Raw genomic sequence first — 13061 nt, forward strand, 5'->3', positions numbered from 1 at the left:
ATTGGTTTGGGGCACAACCACTCAAACTAACTTACAGAAACTTTTTGTCCTCCAGAAAAAAATGGTCAGACTGCTTTATGACTTACCCTATAACAGCCATACACACAGTTTTTTTCAAAAAACAAACATTATACCAGTCAAAAATCTTTATGACTATAAGCTAACACTAGCCTTCAAACGCGAAGTATTTGATAATAGAACGTTTCTACGCGACTTATCATCACTAAAAGAGAACATTTCCATACACATTACCCGGCACAAAGAAAAATGGAATGTTATAACCCCTCGCGCTAACTACTCTACAGAAAAACTGTCCTTCACCCTGCCCACTCTCCTGAATAATTACAACAAAACTACCACTGATATTTTAAAAGTAACTAATGCTGCAATACGACAACACTATGTATAAGGTAGCTAATCTTTCTCATTGAATAATTTTTGTGTTCATTCCCGGTGTCCATTTCGGTGCCTATGTATGTTTTTCGATGTTCTTTTCTGTAACCCTTTTACTGCCGCCTTGTAGAGGGGGCTGCGGGCTCCTGTCAAGCTGCCGTTCGTTCGTGCAGCTTTTACCTGCAGCCTCCTCCATCTTGCTTGATGGGAAATAAACATTATTATTATTATTATTATTATTATTATTATTATTATTATTATTATTATTATTATTATTATTATTATTATTATTAATACAATATCATCCGCGTACATCAGTCCTGGTAATGACTGTTCAATCAATTTTCCTTGCTTGAGAAATGATAGGTTGAAGCCGAGTCCGCTTTGCTGTATTTTGGCCTCTAGACCTTGTAGGTACAGCATAAACATCAGAGGTGACAATGGGCACCCCTGCCTAAGCCCCCGCCGAATCATCACAGGCTCCGAAACCTGCTTTTCCCATTGTATAATCACCCGGTTACCTTTATAGATATCTTTTAAGAAATTGGTTACTCCATCTTGCACTCCTAAAGTTTCCAGAATGCCCCACAAGCCCTCTTGAAGTACACTGTCATAGGCTCCCTTGATGTCCAAGAAAGCCAGCCATAGGGGTCTGTGTTCCTTTTCAGCTATTTCAATGCACTGTGTTAGCGAGAACAGATTGTCTTCTAGCCTCCTATGCTTCCGGAACCCATTTTGTAGCTCTCCAAGTACCCCCTCGTTCTCTACCCATGCCTGCAGTCTGTCCTTTATAATCTGCATAACCACCCTGTAAACCACTGACGTCACTGTTATAGGCCGGTAGTTATTTATGTCAGCTTTGTCCCCCTTTCCCTTATATATCATTCTCATCCTACTTAGCCTCCATTCGTCAGGTACTTTACCATCCACTAGCATTTTGCTCACCACCTCCCTCAATGCTTTCTTAGATTTCGGGCCCAATTTCTTTATTAACATAATTGGAATACCATCGGGGCCTGCCGATGTGCTACTTGGTACCCTCTTCTACGCCCTTTCCCACTCTTTTTGTCCAAGCGAAAGCAGTGGGTTGACCGGGCTATCCCTCTCCGACGTACTGCATGTACCATTTGTCTGTTCTGTAAATTTTTCCCTCATCATGGTTCCTATATGCTCCATTGCCGCCTCTCCTTCTAACCGAGTACCTTGAGCTGTTACTATATACCTCTGCTCTAGGCTTGTCCTATTACCCAAGGAGTTCAGATGTTGCCAGAATTTTCTAGCTGCCTGTTTATCTTTTTTATTGCTTATTTTTGACAGCCATTGGGATCCTTTTGTCTTGATTTTCTCGTTGATCAAATAAGATGCTTCCCTTTTGCATTTTATGTAGTTTACCCATTCCCTCTCTACTTCTGCTTCAGGTTCTCCCTTACTTTTGGAATACCTGTGTTCCCTGGAGGCTTCCTGACGTTTCTTTATGGCCTTCTTAACCTCTTCATCCCACCAGCTCTTGAGTTTTCGTATCCCTTGCCTTGTTTTCCTGACTCGCGCCTTACCTAGCTCACGCTCAAATAGTCTCATTAACTTTGGGTAAGTCCAATCAGTTTCAGCACTCTCTGATATTTCCTCTTCAATTTGTTTGGCCGCTATTTCCACTTCGTCTTCTGAGTAAAAAATCACATCTGGCGTTTCCTCGCGCGTCGTTCGTGCTTTAGTTTCCCTCTTAAAACTCAACTTGATACGTTTGTGGTCGCTACCTATACTTCTGGAGCCCTGTTCATCTATAATCATGGCTCCTAATCTATCGTACATCCTATGTGACATCAACGCATAATCTATTGTCGAGTGTCGACCCCCTACCTCCCATGTTATGATCCCGTCACACTTTTCAGTAGAGTTACAGACAACTAAGTTAAGCCTCTCACACATATCCAGCAGCATGTTACCTGTGGAGTCTGTGTACCCATCCATATCTTCAACATGCGCATTCATGTCTCCTAATACAATTACTTCACATCCTTTTCCTAGCTCATTGATGTCCGCTGCTATACAGTCCAACATTTTTTTGTTTTCCTCTTTAGCATTTGATCCTGTCCAAAGGTATACAAAGCCCAGAAGTGTTTTCGCCCCTGCTACTTTTCCTTCTAGCCATAAATGCTCCTTGCATTCCTGTTTGACCCTTTGCCAATTTGTATTTTTATGAATGAATGCTCCAATTCCCCCACCCTTTCTGCTACCCTGCACTCTGTTGCAGTATTCCCATGCATAATCAGGGTTACAGGGCGGTTGTTCCGTGTCCCTAAGATGTGTCTCTACAAACCCATAAACCATTAAGTTCTCCTGCCTTAGTTGTTCTTCGATTTCCTCCCATTTTAGCCTATTTCTGCCACCTTGCATGTTAATGAACCCTATGTCTGACTTAATTTGGCTCTTGCGCTTATTCCTGTCACCTCTCCTACAGTACCGATGTTCGCGTGTTTGTGGCTCCTGCCTGCCTACGCGACTACAGCGCCGCCACCGAAATCCACGTCCCGTCCACACTCGCCGCCTCGCTTCAATGCATAGGGCGCTCCGGCTCCTGAGCCCACTACCCCCTTCTAGAACACCATAATTAAAGCCTCTCCAGTGACGCGAAAGTAAACAACGCTAAAAAACAAAGCGTCACTTCCACTCGGAACAGGAAGCTGCAGCTACGTAAGTTCCGCTTGGCACCGGAAGCTAAGGGGGTGAGTGGGAGAGAGGCGTGGAGGAGGAGGGCAAGTTGGCAGTACTTAAAGGGCCCCTGAAACGGTTCGGACAAATTTTGTAGACGCGTAGGGTACAGCTTAAGTAGAACATTCGCACCACAATTTGATTGAAGCGTTACGTATTAATGGAGCTACAATTAAGCGATTAGAAGTTACGCTCCTCCCCATCCACGCTTTTCCTCCACAACTCGTTCGCCGAGCGAGCGGGGCCACGCTCCGCCTTCACTGGTCCTGCGTCACGATGCGACGTCACATCGTCCACTTCCGGTTGTTTTGGAGCCCGCCCCCGCCCGCGCGAGACCTCTCCGCTAGCCGCTTGGCTGTCGACCCCAAGCGAGAGCTATCGAAGCAGTGTGCGTTGCGAGAATTCTGTCGTAGCACCGAACGTGTCCGTTAACCACAGGCAAGCTGGTCATTTCGGCAAATCACTGGAGGCATAAACTCAAGCTGATGAAGGAACTTTGGCGTAGACGTACGTGAGCGGCCTGATCGGTCTACACGGTCCAGACACTTGTTGGCGCAGCGCTTAACCAGCCAAACAAAGCGCTAATATTGCTCTAACCAAGTGTAAAACATTTTAAACATTCATAAAAACAACGTGTCGATGATTACACTCCTGCGAAAAATACGCACCAGCAGCAAAGAAAAATACGCTTCGTTGCTGCTACTGTGTATGGTTGCGCTCTATGCCACCAGGTGGCTGCACCGTGCAGACCATTCACATTTGCCCTTCTGCTCATCTCGGCTCATCCCGTTACGGCACAGTCAAGCGGCCAGACCCTGTCCCCTTGCGCTTACGTTTGCCACTCGCGAAACGCTGTTGCTTTAGTAATCTTCCGGTGTAAAGTGACGGCCACAAACGCGCAAATCCTGGCGCCGATCGGATAGCGGTAGTCCGATGCGCAGCAGCCAGTCCGCTCGTACGCTGCCTTGCAGAGGGACACGATGTCGCAGCTTGACATATTGCCAGTCGCTACGTTTTCAGTCCACAAGGCAACAAAGTCGAATCATAGTGCTCGCGAAAAGACTGAGACCAACTGTGACCGCGGAGCTTCCTTCAAAATGGAGTACGTTGTAACGCAAGCAGACGACACTTGCTGTGTGCCGGAAGTGCTTAACGTACTGAAAAATTGTTCTTGTGCATTCTCTTTATGTTACTTTCTTTTCATAAAAACAAATTAACTAACATTCCAACTATTACGAAGATCATTTGTTTACCATAAAGTTGGAAAAATTATCGATCACGCGCCCTGGTCAGCCAATCGGATAGCTCGCCCCACTGACGTCACATGGGTAGGGGCGGCTTAAGATTCCGCCGAGCAGTGCGCTGTGATCGGCAGCGATGTGCATTTTTAAAACCTTATAATAAATTACATGCTTTACGCAGAGCACTTAGATGAGCACTTAGCTAACTTCAGCCAGAGTTTTAAAATAGGCCACCGTTCCTGCGACCCGCTCGTAGGAGTGGAAAGGGGGGGTAAGCGTTATAGTGCCCTGGGGCCGAATCTTATAACGGTTTGGAATACGAACCGTCCGCTTCGCCGCTTACGTCATTAGATGTGCCACTCCCAAGCCGGCGGTGGAAGAAGGGGAGTACGTGACCAATAGATGAGAGGGTGCCACCTCTGAAGTGTACGTCATTATATGACGGTCGCCACTCGGAGCTACCATCGTGTGCGGACGTGAGGTTTGGAGCTCCTGCGTCAGCAGCAGACGCTACAGCGTCTCACGCGCTCTTCCTCGCCTATTCCGAGCACGACAACGGACGCTTCCTGCGACCTTCGAGATACACGTGTGACGTGCCTTCGCTGCACTTGGCCTTCTTCCCGCTCGCGAGAAGAGGCCATCGCAGCCTATGATGGAGTTTCGCTCGCCAAGCGAGCGCCCGCCGCCCGTGCGCCACCGACGCCATGCTAGCATGAGCCGGCTGACGCTCGGCCCCGCGTCCCTTGACGAGCTACGCGCTAGGGAGGATCTGCATGTGAGGGCCTCACGCATGCTGGGCGAATGGCTTCGTCAACGAGCCACCACCACCACTGCTCCACCCGTGGTTCCCTCACAGACTGAGGTTGCCCCGGAAGACACCACGAATCCGTCAGCCCCCGAGGTAGCCTCGAAGCCTACCGCGGAGGGTTTCCCAGCAAGCGAGGAGCCCCGTGCTTCAGTCCCGCTCCCTTCCTCTGACGACGAGGAGATGGACCTGTCGAGCTCCAGAAAACGAGCTCGTGAAACGGAGAGCGACGACGACGAGGCAACCGCGCGTCGCAAGCAGCCGCCGTATGCTCCCCCCAGCGCGGAGCAGCACGTCGAAGCCAGCGGCCACGTGGAGCAGGCAGGCCAGGGCGGCGCCATCTTGCCACCCTCCCGAGAAGCAGCCGCCACCCTCTCCTCTCCGGCCGCCCAACCAGGTGCCCCTCCGGAAACGGCGTCCGCTAGCGCTTCGGCTGCACGCGACAACGCTACCGACGCGATGGAGCTGGCGGACGCACCTCCCCCCGGCTCGTCCAAGCGGGGCGCCGAGCACCCCGCGGCGCGGTTCCTGAGGGACCCGCCACGCCAGCTTGCCCCGCTGCCGAGGCGAAAGGGGAAGAAGCACCAGAGGCACAACAAAGCTCCTGCCGTTGCCTCGTCTTCGTCTCCCGTCGCTTCGGCCGGCTCGCGGCGCCCGCCCGCCAGCCCTGTCACCCCCAGCGTGCCTGCAGCGGCTGTAATGAGGCAGACACCACCCGCCAGCGAGCCAACCTCCGATGGCTTCACCCTCGTGCAATCGAGGTGGGACAGGCGGCGTGCGAAGGCCCTGGAGACTGCAGCACTCCCGGTGGAATCCTGCGGTCATCGGTACGGTGCTCTTCCGGCCCTCGGCGCCCGGCGGAGCCTTCAGGGGAGCACCGCGCCTCGCACTCGCGGCGGCCCTCTCATCGCGGGCCGGTGTTGCTGCGGTGCGCGTCAACCACAGGCGCAACATCGTGGCCGCCGACACCACCACCCGGGAATGCCAGGAGGAGCTGCTGGCAATAACCGAGCTGCACGGCATCTCGGTGACTGCCCGACTGCCGGCCGTGCGCGGCCAGAGCACCGGCTACCTGCACGGGGTGAACGGATTACCTGCGGACGCTGACCTGCTAGGAGCCATGGAGTCGAGCGTTCCAGTGCTGTCGGCGACGCGGGACGGGAGCACCGTCACTGTCCGGTTCGCGGGACCGGTCCCCCCTGAACACCTGAGCCTCTTCAAGCTCGGCTTCAGGGTGAGGCCGGCCAGGCCGCGTCCGGTGCAGTGTCGCCAGTGCGGCCGCTTCGGGCACGTGCTGGAATCCTGCAGTTGGCCGTCCGACTGCTTCTCCTGCGGCAAAAGCCATGCGGAGGGCGAACCCTGCCGGACGGTTCGCTGCAGGAACTGCGGGGGCCCCCACAGGGCCGACACCCCCGCCTGCCCCAAATGGCAAGAAGAACGCCAGGTGGCGACCATCATGGCTTCTTCCACCGCAGCACTGTCGAGGCGTGCTGTCAGGGCAGCAGTCAGGGAGGAGCAGCAGCAGCAGTCCTCAACCTTGGCGCGGTCATATGCGAGCGCGCTGAAAGGCCCCAGCCCCGCACCCAAGCGTCTGGTACCAGCCCCTCGAACCTCCCGCCATCAGGAGACACGGGACAATGCTGCCCCCCCCCCCTGGCCAGACTACAGTGGATCAGCTGGTAGCAAACCTGCTGGTTACCATGCAAGCAGTCGGCGCTATGCTGCCAGCTGACCACCCGCTACGACCCATCTGCCTGCAGGCAGTGGCTTTACAACAGCCACCGAACCATCATGGCCAGTCCCACTGCTGAATGTCGTCCGCGCATCCTGCAGTGGAACTGCAACTCCCTGCGGCGAAGGCATGCCGAGTTGGCCGAGCAGCTGCCTCTGCACGACTATGACGTCCTCGCCTTCCAGGAAACGTATGCGCGTGCAGAGGAGGTCTCGCTGCCCGGCTACATCGGATACAGCAGCCCCACAGAGTGCCGACGCGACGACTGCGATGCTGCGCCCTGCACCGACGCGGCGCACCCGCCTGGCTCCCCTCGCGCAGCGGTGTATGTGCGTGCCTCTCTCCCGCACGCCCTCATCGCCACGGAACATCTGTGCTGTGCAGTGGTCGAGTGCGTGGCCGTTACCGTCCGTGTGCGCGGCACCGATACGTCGGTCGCGAGTGTGTACGTGCGACCCGCTCTGCAGTGCGACATGACATTCCTGTCGCGCCTCGCCGCTTCGCTCGCGCGTGACTGTGTGGTGTGCGGCGATTTCAACGCGCATCATGGGTGCTGGGGCTCTGCGAAGACCACCATCCGGGGGAAGAACTTGATGGGCGCGGCCGGTGCGGCGGGCCTTGCCGTCATCAACAGCGGCCAGCCCACCTTCGCCCGTCGCAGCGGGACCGCCACAGTGATCGATCTCGCGCTTGTTTCGGAGCGCTGCTCATACGAGTGGCAGCGTGCCCCGGACACCGCGGGATCCGACCACATCCCCAACTCTCTCTCCCCCGTGCTGCCGAATCGCGGCGCCAGGCGTGTGTACACGGTCGTGCGCTGGCCCATGTTCGCGATTTCTGTGCCCAAACACCGCGCGGCGACGATTTCTTCGCGCTGTTGTGCCATTACCACAAGCCCGGATTCCGAATCTGCAAGATGGAGAATTTTCCTGCGAGCGCCCTTTGGACAAACCCGGGGCTGCGCCGAAAGGCACAGCGCCCTAATTCTCCCTTGACAAGTCAAGATGCTGAGCCGTCAGGCAGTGGTGTCCTCCGGAGAAGCATCGGCGGGCAACATGTTCAAACGTGTCGCCAAGTGCCAGACAGCCCGGCGCCGTACCTCCCCTTCCCTGGAGGTCACCGCGCCCGCCAACTTTGAACGGGGTGGCCAGCGTGGTCGCTGGTTGGACCTCTTCGACGACCGTCGAGTGCTCACTTTGTATTGGGCCGTTTGAGTGACAATGGTTTCTGGGGGCTTATAAGCCGCGGCGCGCCGCCTGGAAAACCGGATCCGCCGACCCACCGGGAGCAGAGTGCCGCTCTCGACTGGAGTGAGATGTGTCACGCGTTTTCGCCGGACGTCGCCGTGCGAGAACAGTCGCGTTTGCTGTGAGCTCTCGGCCCCAGTGCCGATCCCTTCATGTCCTGTATAATGACCTGTATATAGTGTATAAAGTCCCTTTTGTTATTCTCACCGACGCCTGACTCGGAGTCTTCGCTACCAACGCTCTGTCACGAAACGGGTGACGAGCGCTACGGGACCACCTCAAAGTCGTAACAGTGGTGGCAGCGGTGGGATTGACCGGCATCAGCTACCTCGGCGCGGTGAGTGCCTGAAGTTTACCTCAAACACCAGACTTTCTCTGACACAGGTTATAGTAGCTTAGGGAAGGATTTGGTGTTGCATTGTGATAACCTTGTGTGTTTCAAGCCTAGTAAGAGTGTTTTGAAAACCAGGGGATGCTGAGGGGGTAAACAGGGCAGTGTGTGAAATACTTGCATATGTCTTACTAGTAGCATTATAGTAGCGTACGGCAGGTATATTCAAAAAGGGTAAACAGCAGGAGGACAGTGTGAACGATGGAGAAGTACAAGGTGAAGGAACTTCTCGAAATTTGTGAGGAGTTGGGCATTGAGTTGGGCTCAACCAAAAGAAAGAATGCGATCCTTGAGGTCATGAGGACTGGGGACGTAACGGCTGAGGAAGCCGCAGAAGCCTTGGCGGGTATCAATGAACGTCGGGAAAGGGAGGAGAAGGAACGTTGCGAGCGGGAAAGGAAAGAAAAGGAACGTCGCGAGGAGGAAAGGGAGGAGAGGAGAGAAAAGGAACGTCGCGAGGAGGAAAAGGAGGAAAGGAGAGAGAGAGAACGTCGCGAGCACGAGCTTAAAATGAAAGAGTTGGAGATCCGAAATAACTCGCCCGCGCCTGGTCTCACTTCTAATGTTCCGAGAATACGCGATCAACTTCCACCCTTTGTCGTCGGAGAGGATATGGCCAAATACCTCGTGAAATTTGAGCACGTGTGCGAACGGAATAGCATTGAGCGATCCCTCTGGGCACAGAATCTGTTAGCCTTGCTTCCTGGGGAGGCATCAGACGTAATAACTTGCTTATCGAAAGAGGCGTTTGAGAGCTACAGTGATGTGAAGGAAGCGCTACTGCGGAAGTACAAATTGTCGCCCGAAGCTTTCCGGCAGAGGTTCCGGTATGCAAAAAAGGGCAAGGAGTCGAATGTTGACTTCGCGTTTCGTCTAAAAGCCGATCTGGTGGAATGGCTGAAGGGCGAAGAGGTTTACGACGACCGCGACAAAATCGTCGAATGCATCGCGTTGGAGCAGTTCTACCGTTGCATTGATGAGGATGTCAGGCTCTGGCTGCAAGATAGGCTAAAAGAGGTTAAGCTAAACAAGGCAGCAGAGTTAGCGGAAGAGTATTACACCCGCCGCAGCTTGCACAGCAAGGCAGTGCGCGTAGAAAAAGCAGATAGGAGAGATGGGTTTTCCGGGAAGCCCGACGAACGGAAGCAAATTACGCGTCGCGAGTTTCGGAAAGACGAGTCCCTTACCAAAGAAACTGTAAGGGAAGGACAGAATACGTCTCAGAATGCTAACGATGGTCCCAAGCAGCGAAACGATACGACGCGTTCTTTTGAAAAACGGAAGCCGTTAACTTGCTACAATTGCAAAAAGCAAGGGCACATCGCTGCGAGCTGCCCAGAGAAAATTGCTTTTGCAACAATACGGGAAACTAACAAAAACATACGACTCTTGGAGCCATATATGCGGGAAATTAAGGTAAACGGCAAGAAGTGCCGAGCACTTCGGGACTCTGCAGCAACTATGGACGTTGTTCACCCGTCTTTCGTCTCCTCGAGTGATCTTACGGGAGAGTGCGCTTGGATACGGCAAGTGGCCGAGGAGGAGAGTGTCTGTTTACCGATCGCAACGGTTATCATTGAAGGAGAGTTTGGGAAACTGAACACAGAAGCCGCTGTGTCTGCCGCCCTACCGGAGCACTTTCCCTACCTCTTCTCAAATAGCTCGGAACAGCTGCTGAAGGATCAGGGCAAATCATTCTTTGCCGACGTGGCGTACATGGCCCTCACGCGATCCAAAGCGCGCCAGCTGTCGAGGGAACTTGACTTTGAGTCGGTGAGCGAACAGAGGTGCGGCACACGGACTGATCAAGGTAACATGAGTGGCGAGCAGTCACGGGAGAGGCAGAGCTCGGAGGCTGGCCTAGGCGAGCGGGTCCTGGAAGTGAGTGGGAGTGACGCGTGCAGTGCTAGCCGCGATATAGACGCGACGCCGCAATTAGGCGACGCGGGCTCCACACTCGCTCCGGTTTCCGCCAGCTGGCAGGAGCAGGCGGCAGTTGAAAGAGAAACTCTGATTCGCGAGCAACAGGAAGACTGTTCACTAGCCGATCTGAGGAGGAGCGTCTAACGGGGAGTGGAAAAAAAGTGGGTTTCATTTGGCAAGGAATCTGGCTTATTGTACCGCCGCTACACGGATAAGCAGGGTCGCAAATATAAGCAGCTTCGGATTCCGCGAAAATATCGCCGGGAAAAATGAATGACCTCATTTGCTTCCTCAGTAGTATGTTTTCGGTCCAAGTGATTTCAAGGGGACCATTCTATTTGTCATTGTTATTGCTGATTATTAATTGTTCCTGATCTTTTGGTGTGTTGTTCATTTGAAAAAGGGTTGTTTGAGCCTTGTATACTAGATCGTACACCTGCCTCTTGTTGCAGCGGGAGCAAAAAGGGGGATAGCAATTCAGTTAGGTTGATTTGGATTATAGCCTTGTCTGGTGTTTGACGGGAGACAGAGGGCACTTGTTCGTGTTGGGTGTTGCCTTTTGCCGGTCGGTTTTGCAAGCTGCAGAACGACCAACCGGGACCAGTGGCGAGAAGCAAGGGCTTAGGAACGACCCGAGCGGAGCTGGTTGAGGTGCCTTGGCGACAACGCGGTGAGCCGAGCTCCTGTCCTGGCGAGTGGGACCTGGGCACGTGAAGTGACCTGGCGTCCCGACACTGGACGTAAACTTGGACGAGCCTGACGAACGTGCGCGCCTGGCATCCGAGCCACGTAGAGGCAGCTCGTCTTCCTGGCGCCTTATCTGAGGGCGGGGATGCTGTTGTGCCATTACCACAAGCCCGGATTCCGAATCTGCAAGATGGAGAATTTTCCTGCGAGCGCCCTTTGGACAAACCCGGGGCTGCGCCGAAAGGCACAGCCCCCTAATTCTCCCTTGACAAGTCAAGATGCTGAGCCGTCAGGCAGTGGTGTCCTCCGGAGAAGCATCGGCGGGCAACATGTTCAAACGTGTCGCCAAGTGCCAGACAGCCCGGCGCCGTACCTCCCCTTCCCTGGAGGTCACCGCGCCCGCCAACTTTGAACGGGGTGGCCAGCGTGGTCGCTGGTTGGACCTCTTCGACGACCGTCGAGTGTTCACTTTGTATTGGGCCGTTTGAGTGACAATGGTTTCTGGGGGCTTATAAGCCGCGGCGCGCCGCCTGGAAAACCGGATCCGCCGACCCACCGGGAGCAGAGTGCCGCTCTCGACTGGAGTGAGATGTGTCACGCGTTTTCGCCGGACGTCGCCGTGCGAGAACAGTCGCGTTTGCTGTGAGCTCTCGGCCCCAGTGCCGATCCCTTCATGTCCTGTATAATGACCTGTATATAGTGTATAAAGTCCCTTTTGTTATTCTCACCGACGCCTGACTCGGAGTCTTCGCTACCAACGCTCTGTCACGAAACGGGTGACGAGCGCTACGGGACCACCTCAAAGTCGTAACAGCGCACATCGCAGAGTGCGCGAATCGGGCTTCGACGCGTGTTGCCGTACCTGCCGGTTCCCCTTGCCAGGACATCAAGCTCCTCAATGTACGCGCCGCTCGCCGCCGCGCTCAGCGGAGAGCGATGCGAACCGGAGCCGAGGCGGACTGGTCTTTGTACAACCGCCTGGACGCTGTGTGCTGTTTGGATCGCACCGCTGGTACGATCTGTTGGGAACTCGGCGCTGACGCCCGTGGTTGTACCTGGGTCGCAAGCCCCAAGGGTAGCGTTGGCCTGGCGGCCTGGGGTACCACTGGAAGCATCCGAAGGTCCCGGCAAAGCATGAGTCGACTGGTAACAACAAAACAACTTGTTTATTTTAACATCGCAAAGAGTTGGCGGTCAGGTTGACCGAAGTAGAGAGACGGGAGAGCACTTTACTCAACAGAAGAAATCGGAGCCCTCCTTTTGGCGTCCGGGGGCAGCTGTTTTTATACTCTCGCAGTTGAGGGCAAGAAGGAACCCCTCAAAAGACGAGCACGTGAATGTACAATGGGCTAATGGTGACGCACACTGTCGTAGCGATGCCGTAGCACCATGTCGAGCACGATCTCGTAGCACCCTGTTGTAGCGCTGCCGTAGCACCATGTCGAGCACGATCTCGTAGCACCCTGTTGTAGCGCTGCCGGTCGGGCACAATGACTGTAATGAGAGGATGATCCCTGCTTTCGCATCGCCTGGTTCTGGCACAATGACTGGAATGCGAGGGTGATCCTTTGCGGTCGCATCGCCGCAGTCGCGCCTGGAAACACCTGCCGATGAGCGTTGCGGCGACGACGATCGGGCCAAAATGTCTGCCGCCCCGCCGCAGTCGCGCCGGCAAAACCACGTGTCGCAGGCGAAACGCAACAGACCGCCCCGCCGGGGGAAGGAGATCCCGATGGACAGGGGACTGCATCCGCTGTCCGGAGGGATGTCGCTCGATGATGCTCATAACCGAAGTCGGGCGTCCCTCGACGTTTCTTGAGCGCAGCGCACAGAGAAGGCCTCGTTCTCTAGTTCAGGTTCGCACGGGACACTGCAAAGTGACTTCGGGAGAGTTCACATTTTTGTTCTCGTTCCCGGCAAGCGTTAGAACTAC

Source organism: Dermacentor variabilis, chromosome 5 (genome assembly GCF_050947875.1).
Source record: "Dermacentor variabilis isolate Ectoservices chromosome 5, ASM5094787v1, whole genome shotgun sequence".
Classification (NCBI taxonomy): domain Eukaryota; kingdom Metazoa; phylum Arthropoda; class Arachnida; order Ixodida; family Ixodidae; genus Dermacentor; species Dermacentor variabilis.